Source organism: Aquarana catesbeiana, linkage group LG09 (assembly GCF_042186555.1).
Source record: "Aquarana catesbeiana isolate 2022-GZ linkage group LG09, ASM4218655v1, whole genome shotgun sequence".
Taxonomy (NCBI): Eukaryota; Metazoa; Chordata; class Amphibia; order Anura; family Ranidae; genus Aquarana; species Aquarana catesbeiana.
The window spans coordinates 207,495,228-207,516,227 of NC_133332.1; the positions used below are offsets into that span (position 1 = coordinate 207,495,228).

General features: G+C 43.1%; 1 long non-coding RNA gene across 1 annotated transcript in view; it reads left to right on the top strand.

The window, feature by feature from the left end:
- Window positions 1–1,280: 1,280 nt before the first annotated feature.
- The window catches only part of LOC141107267 (uncharacterized), a 111,870-nt gene continuing 92,150 nt past the window's right edge, over window positions 1,281–21,000 (top strand). The window contains exon 1 of the long non-coding RNA XR_012235850.1: window positions 1,281–1,758. This is a non-coding gene — a long non-coding RNA (uncharacterized lncRNA). The remainder of the gene's footprint in view (window positions 1,759–21,000) is intronic.

Sequence of the window (21,000 nt, forward strand, 5' to 3'; positions counted from 1 at the left end):
CACCTCCAAATGGTTCAAATAAAGCAAAATTTAGGTGTTGGAGTAGTTGGCCTAGTCAAAGCCCGGACTTAAATCCAATTGAGATCTGTATCATGACCTTACACAGACCGATCATGCTGGAAAACCCTCCAATGTGGTTGAATTAAAACAATTCTGCAAAGAAGAGGGCCAAAATTGCTCCACAGCAATGTGAAAAACTCATTGCCAGTTATCGCAAATGCTTGATTGCAGTTGCCGCTAGGGGTGGCACAACCAGTTATTAGGTTTAGGGGGCAATTACTTTTTTACATAAAGCCAGGCGGGTTTGGACAGCTTTTTTGCCTTAATAAATGAAACCATCATTTAAAAACTGCATTTTGTATTTACTCAGGTTATCTTTGTATAATAATAAAATATGTTTGATGATCTGAGTCATTTAAGTGTGACAAATATGCAAAAAAAAAAAAATAAAGAATCGGAAAGGGGGCAAATACTTTTCCACAGCATTGTATATAATATTTAGAAAATCCAGCCCTCCAATCCCTTTAAATAACTGTAAGTACTCTATAAAGCCTCGTATACACGCTTAGATTTTCAGACGACCGAACGTCCATTTTTTGTGGCAAGCTAGTCTCATGTTGAAAGTGAAGAGGTTACTACGAAAATTTTCATACAACAGAATACAATGTCAGAAGCAACGTAATGTGCTGAATAGTTTTGTATGTATTTTTTAGTTTCCGAGCATGCATAGTCTTTTTTTTTTTTACGAAAACCGTACTAATGAAATGAAAATCGGACGTTGAGTTCACATCAGATAAAAATTTTATAGTCTGCAAATCCAGCTTTTGTCTGACAAATAAGCAAAATCGGCTGCCGAAACCACCGTACTAATGATCCGAAAATCATCAGACAGCTCGTCATACGAATTTTTCCATCTGATTTTCGTATCGCGTGTAGGACCTTAAGTCAGAACAGAATGAAGGTTTCCAACAAAAACTTGTGTATTCTCACTGTGTGTTTATCAGACTATGCAGACAGTATTTTAATTTATGATGAGAATCCAAATTCCAAATATCCATCACATCCCAAAGTGTTTATGTAAATAACATCAGGCACTCGATACTTGTCAGACAATTTGTAAAGTTTCAGAGAAAATAAAACACTTCCTGACTCCCAAATAGTCTGTGAGCATTCGCGCCTGGCAAGGCAGCCTGACAATTAGTACGGATATGCTAATAAGAATCAATTGTATCATAATTAGACTATTGCTGAGTTCACGTGTTTGCTGCAGCCCTGTCTGGCTTATCAAGGCTGCAAAGGATGGCAAATACATAAGTCAGGCAGTTTAAAGTTAACAGATCTGCCGTTTTAGCATAAGAATGATGCAAAATGTGTTACTATGTTAGTTTTCAACCTCTTACAATTGTATTGGTTAGTTTACTTACTTACAGTTCCCCAACTTACAAAGCATCACTTATATCTCCTGCAAATGTCGAAGTGCACACATCGCCACACATAAATCAGAAAATACACCCTCATTGCCATAGCTGGGAACTCTCCAAAACTGGCCCATATACTCTGACTTACCAATTTGATTACCAATTAACAGACTGGAGTAGTGATGTCATTGTCACTACTCCAGTCACACTCAGCACCTCAGCAAAAGTTGTCACAGCAAAGAAGAGAGCCAGAAGGTAAAAGCTGGAATCTCCCTCTGTTCACTTGTGAGTGGCCAGAGAAAGAAAATTTCTGGAGCCTGGACAAAAGGTGTTGAGGAAGGTAAGCTGTACTATTATTATTATTATTATTATACAGGATTTATATATATATATATTTATATATTGCCTGTTTCTTGTCCACGCATTGTCACAATTGCCTGTTTATTCCTCGCATATTACCATGACTGCCCGTTTGTTGCCTACATATTGTCACAATTGTCTGTTTGTTACCTATTGCCAAATAGCACTCATTGTTTCCTACTTATTACTTCTTGTTTTTTTGTGTACCTATTAAAAAGCTCCCAACTGTTCCTGATTTTGAGGGACTGTCCCTGATTTGGAAGAAAGTCCCTCTGTCCCTCTTCTTTCTTCCTCATTTGTCCCTCATTTTGGTCTCATCTACAGTATATAGTTGTATATAAAATGCACTTTCAAAAAGTGTTTTACCTTTCATCCAACTTCTAAATTCAAAAGCAAGTATAAAGGAATAGTAGTGGTAAAAAAAAAAAACACTTTTGTTAAAAAGTACAATTATTAACTAATAACTTTTTTGGTAGAATTCTCCTTTGAGGGGGCGTGGCAGGGGGTGTGTCCTATGCTACATACTTTTGCTAATAGGTGTCCCTTGTTCCCATCTCAAAAAGTTGGGAGGTATGTTATTACCACAACTGCTTGTTTGTTGCCTTTGTATTGTCAAGTTACCAATGTATTACCCATCTACTGTCAGGATTGCCACTGTGTTGCCTGCATATTGCCATATTGCCACGATTGCCTATGTGTAGCCTGCATATTTCCACATTTGCCCACACAAAGTCAAAAAATTAACAAAACACATTGCAGTGAATCAGTATGAAATAGTACGTATGACAGTTGTGTGTGCTATCATAGCTCAAAAACAGTTGTAGGCGTTAAGTGTACAGAACCCAGATACAAAGAAACACGCATCAGCAGCTTACACATGCCATTCACACCATGCTCTCACCCCCAACTGACTGATATCAAATGTCCGGTGGCCAACACACATTGGACCCCAATTTTTGATTGAAAAATGTATACTTTATTTTGCAAGAAAATATACAAAAAAAACAAATACTTAAACAGGGTACATCCAATCTGTACTGCGACGCAGCGCATAAATACACTACGTAACAATACATCGCCAAGCATACCAATAAATTACATTCATCCTGCGGTATGATGCCTAATGTGTTGTGCAGAGTAATAATACCCCGAAACATCACATCATGCATGACGCCGCATTACCCTGAAAGCATTACTTCAAACATATGTCACAAAAGTCAGGTCATACAGTCTAAATAACATTCAAATGTGCAACGGGTGTGTTGGGGGGGGGGTGGAGAAGGTGGGGTAGGGGAGGGAGAAAAGAGTTCACAGGCCCGAAGCTTTATTTGAACTGCCAAAGGATACATGGGGGGGAGAGGGGGGGTAAATCTTCAGACCTCCTCTTCCTCCTTGAAGTCCATCAAGTGATAGTCTCTGAGCAGACTGTAAACCAGTCTGTGACAGTCCTCGATGGACATCCTCTCCTGCATTGGACAACCTAATACTTCACTTAAAAGATATTTCCACGGAATAAAGAAACAAAGCGTGCAACTGAAAATCAGAGAGTTTGAGAGGCAGTAATGTCAAGCCAGGGCTGCCATATTATAGTGAATTTCTTTGGACATTCTTGACCCTCATAAATTATTTTGTATGTTGGTAACATGGTGTTGGTGACAAACAAAATGTACAGTAAGAGGAGCAGGGTTTTTCCAATTTTGGGAAAAAGAACAGCTGTAAGATTGTGGAACAAAAATATCCAAAATGCAGAGAAGACGGACCTCAGGGGTTTTCAGAGCTGGTAATGCAAGGACATTTTCTAGCAAAAAGTGAAATTTGGACCAGAAGGTAGTTATATTCGGACAATCCCAACACATACATATGTATAAGATTTGCAGAAGGTTCTTCACATCTAGGACAACATGCCCCAGTTTTTGGGGGTGTTCTGTGCTACCTTGGCAAGGGTATAATAGAGATATTGTATAAATTTGAATTGAGATATTTTGTCTGCTGTGCTAATAATATCTTAGGCCCCTTTCAGACTGGGGTGGTGGGGGCGTCGGCGGTAAAACGGCGCTATTTTTAGCGCCGCTTTACCATCATTTTAGCGGCAGTATTCGGGTGCTAGCGGTGCAGTTTTAACCCCCTGCCAGCGGCTGAAAAAGGGTTAAAACCGATCGAATAGCGCTGGGATTTCAATGGGCAGGAGCGGTTTAGGAGCAGTGAATACACTGCTCCTTCACCGCTCCAAAGATGCTGTTTGCAGGAGTTTTTTTTCTCTCCTGCCAGCGCACCGATTCAGTGTGAAAGCCCTCGGGCTTTCACACTGGAGACACAGCAGCGGCAGTTTCAGGTCGGTTTGCAGGCGCTATTTTTAGCGCAATAACGCCTGCAAACCGCCCCAGTGTGAAAGGGGCCTTAGAAACAAGATCCACTAACTTCTTCCCATTCATCCTCTGTGAGAGCCAGAATGCAACGGAGCCATTTCCTGTAAGACAATGCAAAAGGGTTGGAGCCCTCAGTCTGTAGCCGCTCATAGAAGGTGCTAACCAGCTTTAAGTAGTTTATAGTATACATGAGACGTTACGGGGGGGGGGGGGGGGGGGGGATGAGATAATTCTACTCCTACTATACCAAACTGTGCTTTGATAGCATGCCTCAGTAAAAGATATTTGTAGAAAAACATATTGTGAAGATCACATATCAGATTTTCAATGAATACATGAGATACATACATTATTCCTTTGCTAAGCCACCAAGGCGCATTGGGGTGTCTGTAAAGTTCTTTTGAATTCATGATTATATCATAGGAGGGCTCAAGGTGAAACACGGGCGGTGATAAAATCTTTTCCCATGCAAACCATGCCAAAAAGCACATATCCTACGGAAAAAGATTTTTTACACTGGGAGGCCATTGATCTATGTAGGTCATCTCTAAGAATCCCCAATGCCGCCAGCACAGCCAACAGAAGTTTACAGGAAGGGTTGGGCAAGGTTGAGTGTAGCCAATCATAAATATATGTGAGTTGAGCACAGATCAAATAAAAGTAAAAGTTAGGACTGGCTAACCTACAATCCATACCATTTGCCTGGTAGCCCTAAGGATATAAAGTCGTTTTGGTAAATAAATCATTTTTACCAATTTTACATTCAAAATGTATTAATGAAGTTTAACAAAGTCAGTGAATAAATCAAGAAAAATGTACACATGGTCAGCCATAGGGATGGGCCGAACACCCCCCGGTTCAGTTCGCACCAGAACATGTGACAGGCAAAAAGTTAGAGCGAACATGCAAACCCTATTAAAGTCTATGGGGCACGAACATGAAAAATCAAAAGTGCTAATTTTAAAGGCTTATATGCAAATTATTGCCATAAAAAGTGTATGGGGATACAGGTACTACCCTAGCCACTTGACAACTGGGCACTTAAACCCCCTTAATAACCAGACCAATTTTCAGCTTTTGGTGCTCTCACATTTTGAATGACAATTACTCAGTCATGCAACACTGTATCTATATGAATTTTTTGTCCTTTTTTTCACACAAATAGAGCTTTCTTTTGGTGGTATTTAATCACCGCTGGGTTCTTTATTTTTTGCGCTATAAAAGAAAAAAGACCGAAAAATCTGTAAAAAAATTAATTTTTCTTTGTTTCTGTTATAAAATTTTGAAAATTAGTAATTTTTCTTCATATATTTTGGCCAAAATTTATACCGCTACATATCTTTGGTAAAAATAACCCAAATTAGTGTATATTATTTGGTCTTTGTGAAAGTTATAGCGTCCACAAGCTATGGTGCCAATATCTGAAAATTGATCACACCTGAAGTACTGACGGCCTATCTCATTTCTTGAGACCCTAACATGCCAGAAAAGTACAAATACCCCCCAAATTACCCCTTTTTGGAAAGAAGACATTCCAAGGTATTTAGAAAGATGCATGGTGAGTTTTTTGAAGTTGTCATTTTTTCCCACAATTCTTTGCAAAATCAAGTTTTTTTTTTTTCTTTTTTTTTTTTTCACAAAATTGTCATATTAGCAGGTTATTTCTCACACACAGCATATGCATACCACAAATTACACCCCAAAACACATTCTGCTATTACTCCTGAGTATGGCGATACCACATGTGTGAGACTTTTACACAGCGTGGCCACATACAGAGGCCCAACATGCAGGGGAGCACCTTCAGGCATTCTGGAGCACCCAGGCCAATTCTGACATTTCTCTCCTACATGTAAAAATCATCATTTATTTGCTAGAAAATTACATAGAACCCCAAAACATTATATATGTTTTTTTAGCAAAGACCCTAGAGAATACAATAGCGGTCATTGCAACTTTTTATCTCGCACGATATTTGCGCAGCAATTTTTCGAACGCGTTTTTTTTGGAAAAAAAAATGTTTTTTGCTTTAAAAAAAAACAAAACAGTAAGGTTAGCCCAATGTTTTTGCATAATATGAAAGATGAAGTTACGCCGAGTAAATAGATACCTAACATGTCACCTTTCAAAATTGCACACGCTTGTGGAATGACGCCAAACTTCGCCACTTAAAAATCCCCATAGGCGACGCTTTAAAATTTTTTACTGGTTACAAATTTTGAGTTACAGAGGAGGTCTAGGGCCAAAATTATTGCTCTCGCTCTACCGATCGCAGCGATACCTCACATGTGTGGTTTGAACACCGTTTTCATATGTGGGCGGGAATTACGTATGTGTTTGCTTCTGCATGCGAGCACACGGACAGGGGCGCTTTAAAAATTTTTTTTTTTTTTTTTTATTGTTCATTTTACTTTATTTATTTTAGTTTGACACTTTTTTCCCCCAAAAAAATTTTTTGATCACTTTTATTCCTATTACAAGGAATGTAAACATCCCTTGTAATAGGAATATGGCATGACAGGTTCTCTTTACAGTGAGATATGGGGTCAATAAGACCCCAAATCTCACCTCTAGGCTGTGCCTGAAATTAAAAAAAAAAAAAAAAAAAAAAAAAGATCCTGGCATCGATCGTAGCGGTGAGTCGGTAGAAGCACCGGAGGGCGGCGGGAGGGGGGGACATCCCCTCTCGCCTCCCGTAAGAACGATCAAGCAGTGTAACAGCCGCTATGATCGTTCTTATGGTGTAGGGAATCGCCGGTTGAAAAAGATGATATCTGAATGATGCCTGTAGCTACACCCATCATTCAGATATCCCCGCACAAAGTCAAGGACGTCGTATGACGGAAGGCCAGAAGTGGTTAAAACGCTTTTTTTTTTAACACAAAGTTGTCCATTTATACAATATTTATACAAAATAGATTCTCCTACTCCTCCTGAGTACGGCGATACCACATGTGTGAGACTTCCACAGCCTGGCCACATACAGAGGCAGAGTATGGCTGAGCATGGCTGGGTATGGCTGAGCATGGCCGAGTATGGCTGAGCATGGCTGGGTATTGCAGTGTATCGCCGAGTATGACTGGGTATGGCTGAGCATGGCTGAGCATGGCTGGGTATGGCTGAGCATGGCCGAGTATGGCTGAGCATGGCTGGGTATTGCAGTGTATCGCCGAGTATGACTGGGTATCGCCGAGTATGACTGGGTATGGCAGAGTATGACTGGGTATCACCGAGTATTGCAGAGTATGGCTGGGTATTGCGGGGTATTGCAGAGTATTGCAGGTTATGGCAGAGTATTGCAGATTTTTGCGGGGTATTGCAGAGCATGACTGGGTATGGCAGAGTATGGCTGGGTATCACTGAGTATTGCAGAGTATGGCTGGGTATCACTGAGTATTGCAGAGTATGGCTGGGTATCACTGAGTTTTGCAGAGTATGGCTGGGTATCACTGAGTATTGCAGAGTATGGCTGGGTATCACTGAGTATTGCAGAGTATGGCTGGGTATCACTGAGTATGGCTGGGTATCGCGGGGTATGGCAGAGTATTGCGGGATATTGCGGGGTATTGCAGGGTATGGCAGTGTATTGCGGGGTATTTCAGGGTATTGCAGGGTATGGCAGAGTATTGCGGGGTATGACAGAGTATTGCGGAGTATGACGGGGTATTGCGGAGTATGGCGGGGTATTGCGGAGTATGGCGGGGTATTGCAGGGTATGGCAGAGTATTGCGGAGTATGGCAGAGTATTGCGGAGTATGGCGGGGTATTGCGGAGTATGGCGGGGTATTGCAGGGTATGGCAGAGTATTGCGGGGTATTGCAGGGTATGGCAGGGTATTGCAGGGTATGGCAGAGTATGGCAGAGTATTGCAGGGGTATTGCAGGGTATGGCAGAGTATTGCAGGGGTATTGTGGGGCATACCAGAGTACTGTGGGGCATTGCAGGGCATGCATAGTAGTGGGGATGGCTGAGCATGGATGGATGGATGGCTGGATGTCTCTGTGCAGCGCTGTGGGCACTACACATGCAGCCCACAACGCTGCAGCCATCCATCCATCCCCCTCTCCGCTCACAGCGTACCGATCGGTACACAGAGGGGAGGAGAGGAACCGGCGTCATCAGATGACGCCGGTTTGTTTACATGTGATCGCTCCGTCATTTGACGGAGCGATCACATGGTAAACGGCCGCGATCAGCGGCCATTTACCGGGATCTGTGATGCGCCGGGTCCAGAGGATGCTCTCGAGTGCGCGCCCTAGGGGGCGCGCGAGAGCAGAATTCTGGGAGGACGTCCCTGGACGTCCTCCCAGAGTTAAACAACCGCCCTGTAGCCGTCATTTGGCTATGGGCCGGTTGTTAAGCGGCTAGAGGACGTGTATCAATGCAAAAAAAAAGTTTTTAAAATGACTGTTTTTTTCAGATGCAGTGATTTTAATAATGCTTAAAGTGAAACAATAAAAATGAAATATTCCTTTAAATATCGTGTTTGGGGGGTCCCCTTGGTCTGCCTGTATAGTGGCGCATCTGTGTGATATGTAGAACAGTGCCACAGCAATATGATATTTCTAAAGAAAAAATGTCATTTAAACCTGCTCGCGGCTGTAATGTATTGCCGGCTCCTGGCAATATAGATAAAAAATCAAGGAAATCAGAAAATCAGTGTGGGTCCCGCCTCCCCCCCCCAGTCCATACCAGGCCCTTCAGGTCTGGTATGGATTTTATGGGGAACTCCACTCCAAAATGTAAAAAAAATTGGCGTGGGCCCCCCACAAAATCTATACCAGACCCTTATCCGAGCATGCAGCCTGGAGGACAGGATAGAGGGGGTGAGCGAGCGCCCCCTCCTCCTGAACCATACCGGGTCACATGCCCTCAACATGGGGAGGGTGCTTTGGTGTCCCCCCCAAAGCACCTTGTCCCCATGTTGATGGGGACAAGAGCCTCTTCCCAACATCCCTGGCCATTGGTTGTCAGGATCTGCAAGTGGGGGCTTATCGGAATATGGAAGCCCCCTTTAACAAGGGGGCCCCCAGATCCCCCCATGTGAATGGGTATCATTGCACCCCTACTCATTCTCCAAAAAAAGTGTCAAAAGTAACCACAATAGACAGTTTTTGACAATTCCTTTATTAAAAAAAGGAAACAAAATGTTCCAGGAGGTACTCGAAAAATAGAAAACTAAAAAACTCCGACAGCTGTTATATAGGCAAGGGCGGGGCCACCCGCTGATATAGCGGATGACCCCACCCCCTCTGACATCACATGAGGTCAGAAGGGGGCGAGGTTACTCAGTTATGTCAACGGGTGGCCCCGTCCTTACCTATATAACAGCTGTCACAGCCATGAGACAGCAGTCGCTGGGAGGCCTCCCATCAAGGCAGAGCTTTTTTTATTTATTTTTTTTCGGGTCCGTTGCGTAGCATGATTGAATTTTTTATTTTTTAATAAAGAAATTGTCAAAAATTGTCTGTTACCTGATACCCATTCATATAGGGGGGCCTGGGATCTGGGGGTCCCCTTGTTAAAAGGGGCTTCCAGATTGCGATAAGCCCCCTGCCCGCAGACCCCGACAACCAATGGCCAGGGTTGTCAGGAACAGGCTCTTGTCCCCATCAACATGGGGACAAGGTGCTTTGGGGGTGCCATGTTGAGGGCAAGCGGCCTGGTATGGTTAAGGAGGAGGGAGGCTGCTTGCTTGGATAAGGGTCTGGTATGGATTTTTGGGGGGACCCCATGCCAATATCTTTTTACATTTTGGCATGGACTTAAAATCTATGCCAGACCCAAAGGGCCTGGTATTGGTTTTGTGGAGGAACCCCCACTGTTTTTAAAAAAAAATTGGTGTGGAGTTCCCCTTAAAATCTATACCAGACCCAAAAGGCCTGGTATGGATTTTGGGGGACCCCATGCTGTTTTTTTCTTAATTCAGTCATAGGTTCCCCTTAACCACTTGAATGCACTGTATTGCATACTATACACTGACTTCACTATATATATATATATATATATATATATATATATATATATATTTATACTGTCAAGGCTGGCTCAGCCCTTCCTTCTCTGAGCTGGCCGCTCAGCTGTCGGCTAATTACCAGCTCTCATCTCTCTCCACAGTTAACCAGCTGTTGTGGATCTGCTCATCAGTCCCGCTTACTTAAAGATCTCCAGCTCACTTCATTCCTGCCTTCGCCTTGGTCACATCACAAGAAACCATCTCCTGCGTTCCTGTTTAAAGACTGGCTTTGCTGACATCCCTTCTGGCTCCTTATCCTGCTCGCTGTTCCCCTACTTGGATCCCTGACTTCTGGCCTGGCTGATTACCCGTTCTGGTTACTGAACTCTGGCTTGGCTGATTACCCGATCTGGTTACTGAACTCTGGCTTGGCTGACTACCCGATCTGGTTGCTGTGCTTTGACTACGCTTATTCTATTTACCTTTTTATTTTTATTAACCACTAGGCGTCTGCGCTATAGCCGAAAGACGGCTACAGCGTGGACTCCAATTGCCGGGAGGGCGTCCCTGGACGTCCTCCCTTTTACTTCCGCGTTGCGCGCTCCGGGGAAGTTTTGTGCTGGCCGTGTCCCTCGGACACAGCCAGTCACAGATCGCCGTAAACGGCCAATGACAGCGGCCGTTTACAGTGCGATCACTCTGCCAATGAGAGAGGATCTCATATGTAAACATATGAGATCCTCTCTCATCGCCGGCTCTCTCTCCTCACACAGAGACAGCATGTGAGGAGGGAGAGCGGAACCGCTGCGGCGGTGAGTAAACAGAAAAAAAAAAAACGAAAAAAAAAGTGTCAGCACAGTTATCTGCCCCAGCCATCTGCCCCTGCCATCTGCCCCAGCCATCTGCCCCTGCCATCTGCCCAAGCCATCTGCCCCTGCCATCTGCCCCTGCCATCTGCCATCTGCCCCAGCCATCTGCCCCTGCCATCTGCCCCAGCCATCTGCCCCTGCCATCTGCCCCAGCCATCTGCCCCAGCCATCTGCCCCAGCCATCTGCCCCTGCCATCTGCCCCTGCCATCTGCCCCAGCCATCTGCCCCTGCCATCTGCCCCAGCCATCTGCCCCAGCCATCTGCCCCAGCCATCTGCCCCTGCCATCTGCCCCTGCCATCTGCCCCAGCCATCTGCCCCAGCCATCTGCCCCTGCCATCTGCCCCTGCCATCTGCCCCAGCCATCTGCCCCAGCCATCTGCTCCTGCCATCTGTCCCCAGTGCCATCTGTCCCCAGTGCCATCTGTCCTGCCATCTGTCCCTGCTGTCATGTCCCTGCCATCTGTCCCCACTGCCATCTGTCCCCAGTGCCACGTATAAATGCCATCTGTCATCAGTGCCACATAGTGCCATCTGTCATCAGTGTCACGTGTCATCAGTGCCATTTGTCATCATCGCCACGTGTCATCAGTGCCACATATTAATGCCATCTGTCATCAGTGTCACGTGTCATCAGTGCCACGTATTAGTACCATCTGTCAGTGCCATGTATTAGTGCCATCTGTCATCAGTGCCACGTATTAGTGCCATCTGTCATCAGTGCCATGTATTAGTGCCATCTGTCATCAGTGCCACGTATTAGTGCCATTTGTCATCAGTGCCATGTATTAGTGCCATCTGTCATCAGTGCCACATCAGTGTCAGTGCCACGTATCAGTGCCATCTGTCACCAGTGCCACATCAGTGCCACGTATCAGTGCCATTTGTCATCAGTGCCACGTCAGTGTCACATGTCATTGTCCTGGTTCTCCAGGGCCTTCAAAAGTGTAATAGGTAGTCAACAAATTTGATGTGTAATTTATGCTCCTAGAACACTTGATGGCGCTCCCTGCATGTTGGGCCTCTCTATGTGGCCAGGCAGTGAAAAAGTCCCACACACGTGGTATCGTAATACTCAGGAGGAGTAGCAGAATGTATTTTGGGGTGTCATTTGTGGTATATACATGCCATGTGAGAGAAATAACCTAATACAATGACAATTTTGTGGGGGGGGGGGAATCTTCATTTTGCAAAGAATTTTGGGAAAAAATGACAACATCAAAAACCTCCCCATGCATCTTACTAAATACCTTGGAATGTCTACTTTCAAAAAAGGGGTCATTTGGGGGGTGTTTGTACTTTCCTGACTTGTTCGGGTCACAAGAAATGAGATAGACCGTCAGTACTTCAGGTGTGATCAATTTTTTATGATTTGCACCATAACTTGTAGACTCTCTAACTTTCACAAAGACCAAATAATATCCACTAATTTGGGTTATTTTTACCAAAGATATGTAACATTATAAATTGTGGCCAAAATTTATGAAGAAAAATTACTAATTTGCAAAATTTTATCACAGAAACAAAGAAAAATGCGTTTTTTTTTCAAAATGTTCGGTCTTTTTTCATTTATAGCCCAAAAAATAAAAAACGCAGAGGTGATCAAATACCACCAAAAGAAAGCTCTATTTGTATGAAAAAAGGACAAAAAATTCATTTGGGTACAGTATTACATGACTGAGTAATTGTCATTCAAAGTGTGAGAGCACTGAAAGCTGAAAATTGGTCTGGTCACGAGGGGGGTTTAAGTGTCCAGTTGTCAAGTGGTTAATAAACAAGTGTGATTTTACTGTACTTTACTGTACTTCTGTCTCGCTCTGGTTCATGGTTTCTGACATATACACAGTTGTGCTCATAAGTTTACATACCCTAGCAGAATTTATGATTTCTTGGCCATTTTTCAGAGAATATGAATGATAACACAACAACATTTCTTTCACTCATGGTTAGTGTTTGGCTGAAGCCATTTATTATCAATCAACTGTGTTTACTCTTTTTTAATCATAATGACAACAGCAACTACCCAAATTACCCTGATCAAAAGTTTACATACCCTGGTGATTTTGGCCTGATAACATGCACACAAGTTGACACAAAGGGGTTTGAATGGTTGTTAAAGGTAACCATCCTCACCTGTGACCTGTTTGCTTGTAATTAGTGTGTGTGAATAAAAGGTCAATGAGTTTCTGGACTCCTGACAGACCCTTGCATCTTTCATCCAGTGCTGCACTGAAATTTCTGGATTCTGAGTCATGGAGAAAGCAAAAGAATTGTCAAAGGATCTGCGGGAAAAGGTAGTTGAACTGTATAAAACAGGAAAGGGATATAAAAAGATATCCAAGGAATTGAGAATGCCAATCAGCAGTGTTCAAACTCTAATCAAGCAGTGGAAAATGAGGGGTTCTGTTGAAACCAAACCACGGTCAGGTAGACCAACTAATATTTCAGCCACAACTGTCAGGAAAATTGTTTGAGATGCAAAGAAAAACCCACAAATAACTTCAAGTGAAATACGGGACTCTCTGAAAACATGTGGTGTGACTGTTTCAAGATGCACAATAAGGAGGCACTTGAAGAAAGATGGACTGCATGGTCGAGTCGCCAGGAGAAAGCCATTACTACACAAATGCCCCAAAGTATCCCGCTTACAATACACCAAACAGCACAGAGACAAGCCTCACACCTTCTGGCACAAAGTCATTTGGAGTGATGAGACCAAAATTGAGCTTATTGGCCACAACCATAAAGGCTACATTTGGAGAGGAGTCAACTATGATAAAAGGTACACCACAGAGAAACAAGGAGGTGGATTGCTGATGTTTTGGGAAAGTGTGAGCTACAAGGGCACAAGAAATTTGGTCAAAATTATTGGAAAGATGAATGCAGTATGTTATCAAAAAATACTGGAGGAACATTTGCATTCATCATCCAGGAAGCTGCGCATGGGACGTACTTGGACATTCCAACATGACAATGATCCAAAACACAAGGCCAAGTCGACCTGTCATTGGATACAGCAGAATAAAGTGAAGGTTCTGGAGTGGCCATCTCAGTCTCCTGACCTCAATATCATTGAGCCACTCTGGGGAGATCTCAAACCTGCAGTTCATGCAAGACAGCCCAAGAATTTACAGGAACTGGAGGCTTTTTGCCAAGATGAATGGCAGCTTTATCTTTGAGAAGATGAAGAGCCTCATCCACAAATACCACAAAAAACTTCAAGTTGTCATTGATGTTAAAGGGGGCAATACATGCACCCTGCCTTTGGCCAATCATGGCTCTCACAGCAGATCTCGCAGTGCATTATGGGGCGCTCCACTGCACCCGAATTTGGCGCGAACGCCCCATATGTTCGGTTCGTTTGCAAACAAACGAACACCCGATGTTCGAGTCAAACTTATGTTCAATTCGAACATCGGGGCCATCCCTAGTCAGCCACATGAAATAGCCACTATAGTAGGTGGTTCTAACTAAATAGTAGGCAAAAAACGCATTCTGGAAGCCATCATGGTTCTCACAGTAGAGGACACAGTACTTGCGGAATAGGCTGATCTTAACAGTTATGCAAACATAAATCCAAAGAACAGAGGAGAAAAAGACATGAGACCTAGGACTCTCAAATGGTCAAGACAGCATACAATCACAGTTGAGAAGAAGGCAATGGCACATTCATATAGTTTGTCCAAGGTTGCCAAGTTTGGTCAAACATCGATAGTTTACCATTAATCACTCTAGCAATTCTCTCATGTACCATGATTCAAGATACCTTATGTTTGAAACTACATATGGAAACAAAAGAGGACTTCCACGCACCCGCAATGGTGATTATAGCTGCCAAAAGGACAAAGTAAACCAAGCACAGCATAGGTCATGGCAAACCTGGCGGTGGATCATTAAGTAATGCAATATAAACCTGCTGGGCAATCAGAACACCCATCAATTTACACAGCATACAAAAACCCTGTTCCAATATCTGTGTGACCTGGGGCATTTCCACCAAATATGAAGCATAGTGCCCCTCAACACACATCCTCTAAAACACTCCACTGATGCTGTAGGATACATGCTGGCCAGGCGATTAGGGACCAAATACCACCTCGTCAGGACTTTAATACTAACCTCTATCAAAGAGACATTTAATATTCCTTTATAAGAAATCTGAAGCCTGGTATGCCAGTCCTCCGGTTCCAACTCACAAGCAAGGTCCCTCTCCCAGACCATCATATACAGTATGGGTGCTATTGAGGAGAGGTCAGCAGGGATGCCTATGCCATAGAGATGCTGCCCCTGTAGCCCTGATACACCACTTCTCGTAGGCCGTTAACCACTTCAGCCCCGGAAGATTTGGCTGCAGAATGACCGGACCATTTTTTTGCGATTCGGTACTGCGTTGCAACTGACAATTGCGCGGTCGTGCAAGGTTACATCCAAACAAAATTGATGTCCTTTGTTTCCCACAAACAGAGCTTTCTTTTGGTGGTATTTGATCACCTCTGCGTCTTTTATTTTTTGCGCTATAAACAAAAATAAGCGTCAATTTTGAAAAAAAACAATGTTTTCTACTCTTTGCTGTAATAAATATCCCCATTTTTTTTTTAAAAAGCAAATTTTTTCTCAGTTTAGGCTGATATGTATTCTTCTACATATTCTTGGTAAAAAAAAAGCAATAAGCGTATATTGATCGGTTTGCGCAAAAGTATTAGCTTCTACAAAATAGGGGATAGATTTATAGCATTTTTATTATTATTTGTTTTTACTAGTAATGGCGGCGATCTGCGATTTTTATTGTGACTGCAACATTATAGCGGACACATCTGACAATTTTGACACATTTTTGGGACCATTGGCATTTATACAGCGATCAGTGCTATAAAAATGCATTGATTACTGTAAAAATGTCACTGGCAGTGAAGGGGTTAATGCTAGGGTGCGATCAAGGGGTTAACTGTGTTCCCTGGGAGGTGATTCTAACTGAAGGGGGAGTGGACTGACTAGAGGAAGTGACAGATCATGGTTCCTAGCTAATAGGAACACACGATCTGTCATTCCTCTCAGAACAAAACACGGATTTGTGTGTTTACACACATACTTCCGTGTTCTGTCCCTTGTGCTCGCGATTGCTCGTGGCCGGCGGTCATTGCGACCGTCGGCCACGAGCATCGGCACCCCCACTGTGCAGCGGGCGCACTAGCGGTCGAATAGCGCCACAAAATTGATGGTAAAGCGCCACTAAAAATATCGGCACTTTACCGCCGACGCACCCACCGCCCCAGTGTGAAAGGGGCCTTAAAGAGGAGCTTCAGGTTGTAAACAAAATTGTAAAAGTCAGCAGCTACAAATATTGTAGCTGCTGACTTATAAAAAACACACACTTGTCCCAGGATCCAGCGATGTAATCACCTGACACAGGATCTTTGCCTGTCTTGTGTCTCTGCAGTTTTTTATTGGATAAATATTTCTTTCTACTCATTTTTTCTGGCTGTAGCTTTAATAGCATTACAGACATCAATTATATCAGAAATGGGCAGCTAAAATGGAAACGTAGTCTTCATTCCCACAACCTGTATTGGTATTTATGGGAACTGACCTTACATTTTTGACAGAAAGTGATGTTTATGCTCTCTTATAGACCCCTCTATTCCCCACGCAGTTTGAAGGTTAACCAGAGGTTGTGTCAGCAGATTCATTATATAGTCTTCCACAAAATATGGCTTTTACCAGTATAGAGGCCGATTGTGTCTAAAAAATATTCTCCACTGGGATTCGGTCTAGAAAAAACAGTACCATAATTTGGAACTGAGACATACAGTAACACACAATAGAAGAATAGAAGTACAAACATTTAAACAAAATAAAGTAAAAAAACATTAGTAGAGTCTATAAAACAAAATGTATTCTGACTCGAAAACTGTTTGTGTCAATTTGCTTGATTTAGGTGCCATGAATCCATCCCACAGTAAGATGAAAATGTCAATTATTTTGCAGTTAAAGACAAAACTTTTTTTTTAATTGTCTGCTGGGCTTCTGATTTCAGTAACAACATCCCAGTTACACAAAAACTACAAAACAGACAAAAAAAGAAAAAAAAGCAAGAAGAAATATGTGTGTGTTGGCTCGTGTTTAACTCAATATAACAGCAATAATGGCAGATGACCCAGGCCCCCTAGTTATCAGGATACAATCAAGGAGCAAAAAATCATATTCTTTCCCAACCTCCATGCCCAGTCCCAGTTATATACAAGGACTATGCAGTAGGGTCATCTTCCAACAACTTGGCCCAGATTTTGTCGAACTTCCAGAAGCAGCCCCTATTGGCATAAGTAGTTTTGTAGAGTGATAGCTGGGAATTTACTAGTTGTTTCCAATAAACAATTGTAGGGGCCAAGGTTTTTTTTTCCAGTGAAGCATGAGAGCCTTTAAGGCCCTCAACTAAATCCAGCAAGCAGATTTTCTGAGAAGAGGTGAAAGGTATCTGTGCAACCTTGCTGATAATATCAACCACAGCTTCCTAGAATGGCTGAGTAACTGGATATTTCCAAAAGATGTGAAAGAAGTTCCCCTCGGCCCTGTCACAGCGCCTGCATGTGAAAGGGATGGTGAAGTTAACCAAGAGGCGTGTAAAGTAAACTCTGTGGAGGATCTTAAACTGTATTAGCCGATCCCAGAGTGAGACCAATTGTTTGAATGGAGCATCTGAAATATCTGTCCCGTCCTCATCATCCATATTTGGGATATCAAGTAGCCACTCGGGCACTGCCACCATTAAAAGATGAGAGTACAATGTTGAGCCTGGTTTGTCAAGTGAGTATGAAAGAAGGAGGGCCTGTAGATTGGAACACTTTAGGTGTATGGACTGGTGAGTATTTTGGCTGCCTGAAAGCTTGAGCAAGCTGCAGGTGTCTGAATAAATAGTGGGATGGAACATTATATTTGGACCGTATGAGAGCAAAGGACATCAACTCTCTATTATCTACTATGTGTGAGATGGATCTAATATTATCTTTAGCCCAAATCTGTGCATCTGGCATGGTGTAGAAGTGCTACAAGAGGGGGTTGTTTCAGAGGGGAGTATGAGGGGACAGAATGAAGGAGTCACATTTTTCTAGACTAAGCCCCAAATTCCAGCCTTTGATCGTGGTCATCATGGAGGGGGTACGGGGCCTTAAGTTCACGCTATAATAACAGTTGCAAGGCCTTTAGTGAGCCCAAAATAGCAGCTTCTAGCATCGAACAAGAGTTAGATAATTCTGGTTGAAACCACCAACGGGCAGTTACCAGTTGCGTTGCCAAGAAGTACTTTTGACTATCAGGTAGTGCTAGCCCCCCATGCAAAGTTGGTTTCATTATTTCATTAAAGTAGTGAGTTTATAGTGTGGAGCCTGGGGGCCCCATAAGAAAGAGAAAAACTGTCTATTTAATTATACAAAAAAGTATTTAAGGATTTTAAGTATTTTCATTTTCAGAAGATTGATATGCCCTATTAGTGGCAGCGGCAGCTTGCCCCATGCCTTCAGCCTTGCCTTGACCTCCTGCATCACCGGCAGTAAATTGAGAGAGACATAATTAGAAGCTTTACAAGAAACAATTACCCCAAAAAAGCAAAATTTATGGACCCACTGTAATGGAAGATCTTTTGGAGTGTATATTAAAGCACCATCATCAATAGGAAATAAAACTGACTTCCCAAGACTGACTTGCAAATTCCCCTTTAGGCCAGTGACATTTGAGAAGGTATCAAGGATCCAAAGTGCTCCCAGGAGGTAGGGGCCCGCATCATGTAGGAACAATAGCATGTCATCAGCATACAAGGCCACCCGCTCCTCTCGTCCTGAGCCCCCGAATATCAGAGGAGATGCGTAAAGCCTCTGCAACAGGCTCAATGGCAAGGATGAAGAGGGCTGGGGAGATAGGGCAGCCCTGCCTGCTGCCACGGGCCAGCCAGAAAGAACTTGACAGGCTACCTTCTAGCCTAATGGAAGCGGTAGGCTGGGAATACAGAATACGTATCCACTGAATAAAGCAGATAGGCAGTTCCATTCCAGAGATAAGACCATTCTATCGTATTGAGTGCCTTTTTGATGTCTATTGATGCTACTACTCATGTACCAGTGTGAAGATGTGCATGTATATTTGTAATAAGTCTGCGGATATTTATATCTGTAGACCTTCGAGTCATAAAACCTGTCTGATCTGAATCAGAGAACTAGTGGCCTTGCTGAGTCTGGAATTCAACAACTTCTTTAGAATTTTTAGATCACAGTTTAAGAGGGCTATAGGCCTATATGAGGCGCAGTGTACAAGGTCCTTCTGGTTTTTATAAATTAATGTGATGTGTACTGCCTGCATAGAAGGGGGCAGAGAGTCTGCCCCTAAGCAAAGTATACAGCGTTGCCAGTCTTGGGGCCAGAACATCACTGTGGGCCTTATAAAAATCCATAGGGATGCCATCATGGCCAAGAGCCTTCCCCGAGGGGAAAGACATAATTTTACATCGCATCTCCTCTGTGGTAATGGGGCACACTAGGTACTTCCTCTCCCCATCTGATAGCCAACCTAGACCCAGTGGGTCAAGCAATTCCATGAGTCGTGATAGTTCAAAATGAGGGGGTATAGAGGAAGTGTACAAATTACTATAATACTTGAAAAAACTCTTCTAAAATCTAGTCAGTAGAGGAGACAATAGTGTCCTTTGGGGTATGAATTTCAGAAATAGGTATGATAGGTTTATCATTTTGAGCAAGCATGGCTAAAAAAACTTTCCTGTTCTTATCCCCTTGTTCAAAAAATGCCTATTTACTGGCTTGTAAATCTAATCTAGTAACCTCAGTCATATGTATCTGCAGGTCCCTCATGTCTACCTGAAGACCTCTGTCCTCTGATGTAGGCCTTAAATGCATCCCACACAAGACATGGAGAGTTAGAACCCTCATTTATCTGCCAATAAAGCTTAATCGCTGCAGGTACTTCTGTTATGGCCCTAGGGTGTATGATTCACTGCGAACCCAACCCCCACAAGGACGCATTATGTGTTTCTTATGACCTGATAGTCAAAGACAGTGGATTATGGTCTGACAACCCGATGGGTAGGTATTCAGCTGCTTGAACATCTGCTAACATAGAGGTATTTGCAAATGCTAGGTCTATGCAGGATGTTGTTTTATGGGATGTAGAGAATCAGGAATATGCCCTAGTAGAGGTATTTTCCCACCTCCACACCTCTGTCAAGTCTGCTACCTGCGCCTAAACTCCAAGCTTTGCATAAGTAGACCTCGGAGGTTGAAGTCCCATCAAGTTCTTGGGATAATGTAGCATTAAAGTAACCCATAACTAAAAGTTTAGCAGGGAAGTATGAGGAGATCTTTTTCTAATACTACATCAGCAAAAAGGGGCAGAACATAAAGAGACACACATCACAATCACATATTTCTGGCCCACATTCTTAGAACCATTATAACATATTTAGCCAAAGGGTCTGTGTGAACAGCATCTACCACGCAAGAGAGTGATTTGCTTATTAACACAGTAACACTCCTAGCAAAATTTGAATAATTGACCTGGAACACCTTCTATATCCAAGGCTTCTTAAGTGCCATAATTTTGCTGCCCAAGAGGTGCGTCTCCTGGAGTAGTAATATCTGCGGGCATAGGACTTGACATAATTAAACATCAATGCTCCTTTGAATTTAGAGTTAAGCCCCAGCCATTCCACGAGAGGACAGTAAAAGTCCCCAGGTCTTTACAAATCATGGGTGTCCGAGGGGAAGGAGAGTTGGAACAGCAGAGAGGATAAAGGACGGGGGGGATGTATCAGAATATTTACCGTGAGGAAAATAGGCAATGGTGCCTGTTTAACGAAAAGAGCTATAAAAGGATTTCAACAACGAAGGGTATCAAAACATTGAACATAACTATGTATGAAGAGGCTCCATAGGAACTTAGTTACCATCCAGCCAGGCCACAACAGCATCTGCAGTTTCAAAAAAAAGGGAACCGTTGCTCTATCAACTACCCAACTACTAGCTTACTTGGAAA